The sequence below is a fragment of the Colobus angolensis genome, unplaced genomic scaffold (assembly GCF_000951035.1).
Source record: "Colobus angolensis palliatus isolate OR3802 unplaced genomic scaffold, Cang.pa_1.0 Scaffold135, whole genome shotgun sequence".
NCBI classification, from domain to species: Eukaryota; Metazoa; Chordata; class Mammalia; order Primates; family Cercopithecidae; genus Colobus; species Colobus angolensis.
This window is the reverse complement of record NW_012114433.1, coordinates 1,708,080-1,714,525: the sequence shown is the minus strand read 5'-3', so window position 1 is coordinate 1,714,525 and position 6,446 is coordinate 1,708,080. Positions and strand designations below refer to the sequence as shown.

At 50.2% G+C, this 6,446-nt stretch overlaps 1 protein-coding gene across 1 annotated transcript in view; it reads right to left on the bottom strand.

The window, feature by feature from the left end:
* CTDP1 (CTD (carboxy-terminal domain, RNA polymerase II, polypeptide A) phosphatase, subunit 1) overlaps window positions 1–5,900 on the bottom strand; it is a 69,422-nt gene extending 63,522 nt beyond the window's left edge. The window contains exons 1-2 of the mRNA XM_011934363.1: window positions 5,767–5,900; window positions 5,228–5,309 (exon numbers count right to left, since the gene is read on the bottom strand). The gene's annotated coding sequence lies outside the window, so the exon portion shown is untranslated. The remainder of the gene's footprint in view (window positions 1–5,227; window positions 5,310–5,766) is intronic.
* Window positions 5,901–6,446: the final 546 nt, after the last annotated feature.

Sequence of the window (6,446 nt, the reverse complement as noted above, 5' to 3'; positions counted from 1 at the left end):
ATTCAGACCCTACTGCCCTCTCTGCTGGCTACATTCAGACCCTACTGCCCTCTCTGCTGGCTACATTCAGACCCTACTGCCCTCTCTGCTGGCTAAACAGACCTGCAACGAAGGTCCTTGCCTCAGAACCTCAACAGACCCCAGGGAGCCATGCTGTCAAATGCTTCCAGTGTGAAAACACTTTAACCCCCTGGTGGTATGCTCAGGACAAAAAGCCAACTGCCATGGAGCAGGCCCACCAGCGACCTGAAAGTCAACGCGATGCTGGGGACCAACTCGCTAACTCTGTCATTCCCACCAGTTCACAGCACAAAAAATGCACCAAAACAGTATGACACCAGCGTTATTCACCATTTAAAGCACCATAGGAAAATTATTCTTTCAAAAGCTACTTCAAAAATATTACAAATATTAAATGAGTTAAATTTTAGCTCCAGTTCCTCTTAAAATTGTAAGGAATTTTGTACATATATGATGCTAAATATATATTTAAAAATCTATCAAGACCATCTCTTCATAATCTTTAAAAGGTATATTTATCCTTTAAAAAATATCACCTGAATCCTTTGAAATTCATCGGTTCCATTCTCTACATTCTCTTGCTCCACGAAACATAGGCAGCAGTTTTTCTGAGACAAAGAACTTATTTCAGTTTTGATATTTGTGCACTTCTAAAATACACATAAAACGGAGAATTCATCCATTCTTCTGTACCCAGATACTAGATGATTTCATGTAACCCACTTCAAAACTAACTTTAAAGGAACCATGAAAATGGAGGCAAATCTGATAACACACAACATTTCTGAAACCTACCAGCTATTTCCAGGCGGACATGCTCCAAAGGCCTTTATCTAAAAGATTAGATCAGAGATACCTAAAAATCACGACAAAGGTAAATCACAGATGAACACAACCAAGGAAGGAACAAGGCCCAGTGGTTTTCTGTCAGGTGAAAAGTGGGAAAAACAAAGCCAAGCACCTGCAGTGCACCTTACCCACGTTCAGCGGGCGACAAACCGGCAACCCCCGCGTTTCAGACACAGGTATCTTTTCTAAAGCATCATTCTTTAAACAGTGCGGGCAGCAACAGGGAAGAATAAAATTATTCTAAGGAATTATTAGAATTACTAATAATAACATTATTCTAAAAGACTTACCAGTTCATCAAGATTCTCGGTACCCGGATGAAAACGAACTCTCCTTACTTCCAGGACCTGACACTCAGATGACGTTCACGCAGGACTGAACCACATTTAGAATTTCCAAAGCTTCTATTCCCCAGTCACAGAATAAAGTGGGGGGACTAATCTTGGGTAGTAGCCTATTCTAACTTCATTACTATTTCTCAAAGATTCCTATTCTAAAATCTATAAAGCAATAAAGATAGACAGATAGCAATGCTTCTCCTGCTCTTCTGTAGCACCCTCACACCCCGCACTGGGCCAATGCAGACGCTCTTCCTGCGGACCAGCTAAAGGCATAGGTGAGGCCAGTCGACAGCATCAACCCTCGCACATGGCCTCCACTTGTTAGTTTTCTCACTGGTCACCGCAGGCTCCCTGATTATTTTAGGTAATTTCCCCTTTCTTTGGAGATTTAAATATCTCCCTGTGAGTGAGTGGGAAAAAACCAAAGCAAAGAAATCTGTAGGAAAAGAAAGACTTAAGTTTCTGAAAGATGGTGACCTGTCAGAATTCCTATTAAAATAATTGTACTCCACTAAATGCTACTGTGCTAGCTACTCCCCCTACACTAGGAATCTCCATGGCTGCAACCTGGTCTACAGAGAGCAGCACGCGGAGGACCAAGGACGGAGGCTCTCTCAAGGCCCTAAGCACACCAGGAGGTGCCTGCACCGTCCTCACCCGGGCCATCAGACACCATAAGGGGCACCGCGGAGAAACGAGGACCAGAGACCACGAGGTGCCTGCACCGTCCCCCTCAACAGAACCCTCACACCCCGTAAGGGACAGGCAGGTCCAAACTTCTTGGAACCTCAGTTTCTTTCCTATAGAGTGAGGAGGCTCTTCTGCCAGATAGGATGAAGCCTGACAAAAACATATAATCTTATTAAAGATCAGAACAACAATCTAGTGACTATTGTAACTTCACCCAAATGCAGTACTTTTAAGTTCCTAGAATGGTTCTTTGTCTAAAAATAACCACTCATGTGGTTAGGATGAATGCTGTTGATAACAACAATGAAGGCAACAAGCGCACGGACCCACCTTGCCTGGCTGGTGCTGGTGCTTTACACAGATTCACTCACACCTGCTATTTACAGAGGGAGGTTTTACGGGGCCACAGTTTCCATTACCTCTCTCCACTGTGCTCTGCCTCAGTAACCAACACCAGGCGACACAAGACTCACTCACACATACCCACGTGGGATTCTTTCTTTGCTAAAATTCCGTGCTATAAAGAACTGTTTAGACTGACGTTCTGATCTACGCTCAGGACCAGCATGTCCTCTGCTCCTCGGCACTGTGAGCGTGCTGGCTGCTCGTGTACAAGCAACAACCACACCTCTCAGTTTCTCCAACACAGTCTCAGCTAAACAAGTTACTGTCAAGCAGCTGGCGGCCAGCAGGGTCAGGAGCCACCTTCACTAAGCTGACAGCACATGAGCGGACGCTGGAGCTCAGCACACTCAGGCTGCTGCCGCTGTCTGCTCTCTGCAAACTCCAGTGTAGCAGATTTAATGCTATGTTTTCAAGATACTTCCCGTTATTCCTGAAAAATAAGTACGTTTATAAGCCCTGTGAAAGGATCAAGATGAAGAAACAATAATGGGGCAGGGGAAGCTAATTCACAACGCCTGCGGGGCGAACACAGCGACCAGACCAAGCCTCAAGAGAGCCACGCTGTCCTCCTCCGAATTCCACAGCTCGTCAGCAATGTCCTCAACAGCACCCTCGGGAAACCTGATTTCCCAAGACTTTCTCCAAAGGCCCCTGACCAAGCAGCCACCAGGGCACGCAGGCACCCACTAAGCCCTTGAGGGACCAAAACTGTGTGGCCACATGAAGGGCTTCACCCCAGCCAGAATTCCACCGTCATATCGCCTGCGCGTTCCTCAGGCAGCCACCCTGACACCCAAGTCAGAATTCCACCATCAGATCGCCTGCGCGTTCCTCAGGCAGCCACCCCGAAACCCCGTTTCTGACACCTGCGTTTCTGACCCGTCAGCTGGGCAGGACCTGCACTCTCTCACCAGGAACCACGGGGTTCCATCAGCGCCGGGGGGTCCGTGTTAAAAGTGGGAGACTCTTTTCAGCACAAGTCCAGGAGCAGATTCCGGACCTCCCCTGCCCTCACACACAGATGAGCTGAAGCCAGGGTCAGAGCCTCCTCAAAAGCAGTTGTGGATTCTGCCATGCTGGTCTGTACAAGCGCATGTTATTTGCATAACATGAAAGGGGTGCTCTAAGGATCAATACACAATAATCAGTCTACAAACATTCAAAGCAAACTTCAACCAAAAGCTTGCTCTCCCAGATAAAGATCTCAGGAACCTGTAACTTCAAGAAAACTTTTAGAGGTGGTCAAGATAAGTCAATTCTAAAACAGCCCCTGTGCAATTCTGGGAACTTGCTCAGTAAAAGTCAAACACCTGGGCTAGCAAGCAGAGTTACTGACGGTTTAAGGCAGTTCCTCTTCCCTGATGTCCTCACCTTCCAGCCTCCAACTGGTATGACACCACAGAAGAGAACCATGGAGCTGCTGCTGGAAATGGCCACACCAGCAATCAGAGAAAAAAAGACAAACACGGGAAAAACCTTTCAAGTGAAAGTACTGTAACTCAGGCTCTCTGGAGGAAGGGAGATGCTTTTCACCAACCAACGTCCCAGAGGCATCGCGGGGACGAGAACTAAACTCATGCCCATCACCTTCCAACATCAGGATGGAATTATGCCCAATATTCTCTACGTCATCAAAAAGCGGCACAATCTGTTACGGGAAGAGTTCCATATATCATCAGTCCCTCAGTCTCCACGGGGGACGGGCTCCAGGACTCCTTCAGATTCTGCAGATACTCAGGTCCTGCGGTCAGCCTGGAGAACCCACGGATCCAGAAAGTTAGCCCTCTGTATAAACAGGCTGGGCTCCACACCCAGCAAACAGTGTCGGGCATGGAACCCACGGATGCAGAGAGGAGACGATTTACTGAAAAACATCTACGTAAAGGTGGCCCTCGCAGACCAAACCAGGTTGTTGGAGGGTCAGCTGCAAAGTGTACAGAGCTGCTGAGCTGGAGCTCATGTCCTGGAGAGATCCGTCACCGTTGGGCTTTAAGCAAAAGCTGCGGAGATTTCTACCTGCAGCTCTCTACAGAGAGACGTCGGCAAAGCCACCACAAGTCTACACTGCAGGGCGCTACTCCCATCACAGGGGTGCTGCCAGAGAAACGCACTTGTAAACCCCACCCTGTTCACAAAATCTGTCAACAAGTGACTTAATCTAGTAATTTTCAACTGTGTTCCACAAAGGTGCAGCAGGCATTTTGGGGAGGCCAACACATACCGGCTCCCAACGGCAGCCCACCAAGGCAGGGCAGCGTCCTCGGGACGGAATGGAGCTGCTGTCAGCAGCATGGACTCCTGCTGCAAATGCACCTCTCGAATTCAGCTAGCTAACAACCGCGAGGCAGGAACCTGATTCCAAATAGACGACCAGAACTGCCAGGGCACACGCACAGAGGGCTTCAGACTAAAGCCTTTCCAGCCGCTCCTTCCTGGATCCATGGCACCCATGCCCACTGCAAGGGCAGGAACACCTCCGGAAATGCTGACGTCACACCACCACACTCCCCAGAATGCTCATAAAACCCCTGTCCACAAACCCACAGGAGTACACGGAAATGGGAAAGGAGGTAACACCAGGTAACACCGCCTGTGGCTTTCTCTAAGGCAGGGATTCACCTGCCACCAGTGGACTGGAGGCAGACAGACGAGCCTCCTGGAACTAGAGGAACACCTGGTGCCACACAGACGCTCTGAGGAGAAATGACATCACATCAGTGTCTCAAAGGGCCCTGTGACGAACCACTGCTGTGAGGTACCCCAAGATCTCAAACAGCACCTCCCTGTAAAACAGTACTGACTGCTGGGAACCCGTCATCAAACTAATCAGCCGGCTGATTGATGCACTGGGTTGTTTTATTCACTAGACTGACTGAACATGGAGTTTCAACACTACCTAGTCACATAACCAAGCTATTCACCTGTCTGGGTCAAAGTGGTCCTTTCTGTACAATCAGAGGAACAGAACGAAACCTCAGTAGGGCTCTTCGATCCTGGGGTTTTCTGCCCCGGGAATACACCAGCATTGGGGTCTGCCTCCACAATCCTCGCAGGTATGACCAGTGCCCACTGAGGAAGCCGTGCAGGCATTTCTGGGAGGCACGGCCCTCAACCTCCCAGCCCCACCCACCAGCACGCAGGGGACAGGAGTGGGTGCCCGTGCAGAGGGTCGAGGACCCAGGCTCTGTCTCCAAACGAAGCGGAGCCAGGACGTTCTGGGGCTGTGATGGGAAGACTCCTGTCCCAGTCCTCACTCCTGCGGAACCAGGTGCAGAGCAGATCCCCAACAAACACAGGGTCAGGGCAAGCCACAGGGACGAGGAACGGCGGCTGCCGAGGAGGGAGAGACTGGCATCCCCAGAAGGAGCGGCATCATTCCCAGACGGAGCTCACGCCCGGCCTACTGCAGGCTGGAGTGCCCACCTCTCCCTGGAGTTTCTGTTCTGACAATCAAAACCACCACAGCCAGGCGCACACGCGTGCCCCCGTGCCTTCCCATCCCAGAACACAAGGGTAGATTCAGACACGGCTGGACGCTTCGGTGTTACGGAAACACATCCCAGAAGGGGTTCTGGAGTCAGAGCACAGTTACGGACAGCTGTGGAGTCTGTCACACGCCCACATCACCTGAAGCAGCCTGCAACAATGCCCACTGTGGTCAACCACGGGGCCACCGCCTTCGCTGCAGACCTGGGTTCCGCCCGTTCCTTAGCCACGAAATAGAGCTGCACCAGGTTTTACAACTGCGTTTCACAAAGTTTACAAAAATTTAAAGATGTGCACACGCCCAACAGTTTATATTTCAATAATAGGTCTGGAGCCTGCCTGATGACTCTTGTGCTCACAGCCACCCATGAGTTTTCCCAAGTCACAAAGGTGGAGCTAAAGGAAGGGGCGGGGATTATCACAGCAGAAGGAAAAAACAAATACCATCGCTTTCCCAAACAGTAACTTCACGTCGCTACGCAGGACCCTTTCATCTCAAAATGCCCCCCGATGGTAAAACCACAGGTGGTGACTATCCAGTTTTAAGGGAGAAGCGCAGTGCCCGCGTCCCGCTTTATCTCCCCGTCCCCTGGGCGCCCCTGCCCACGCGGCCGCAGCAGCCCGGCCGGTCCCCCAGGACCCCTCCCCGGAGCC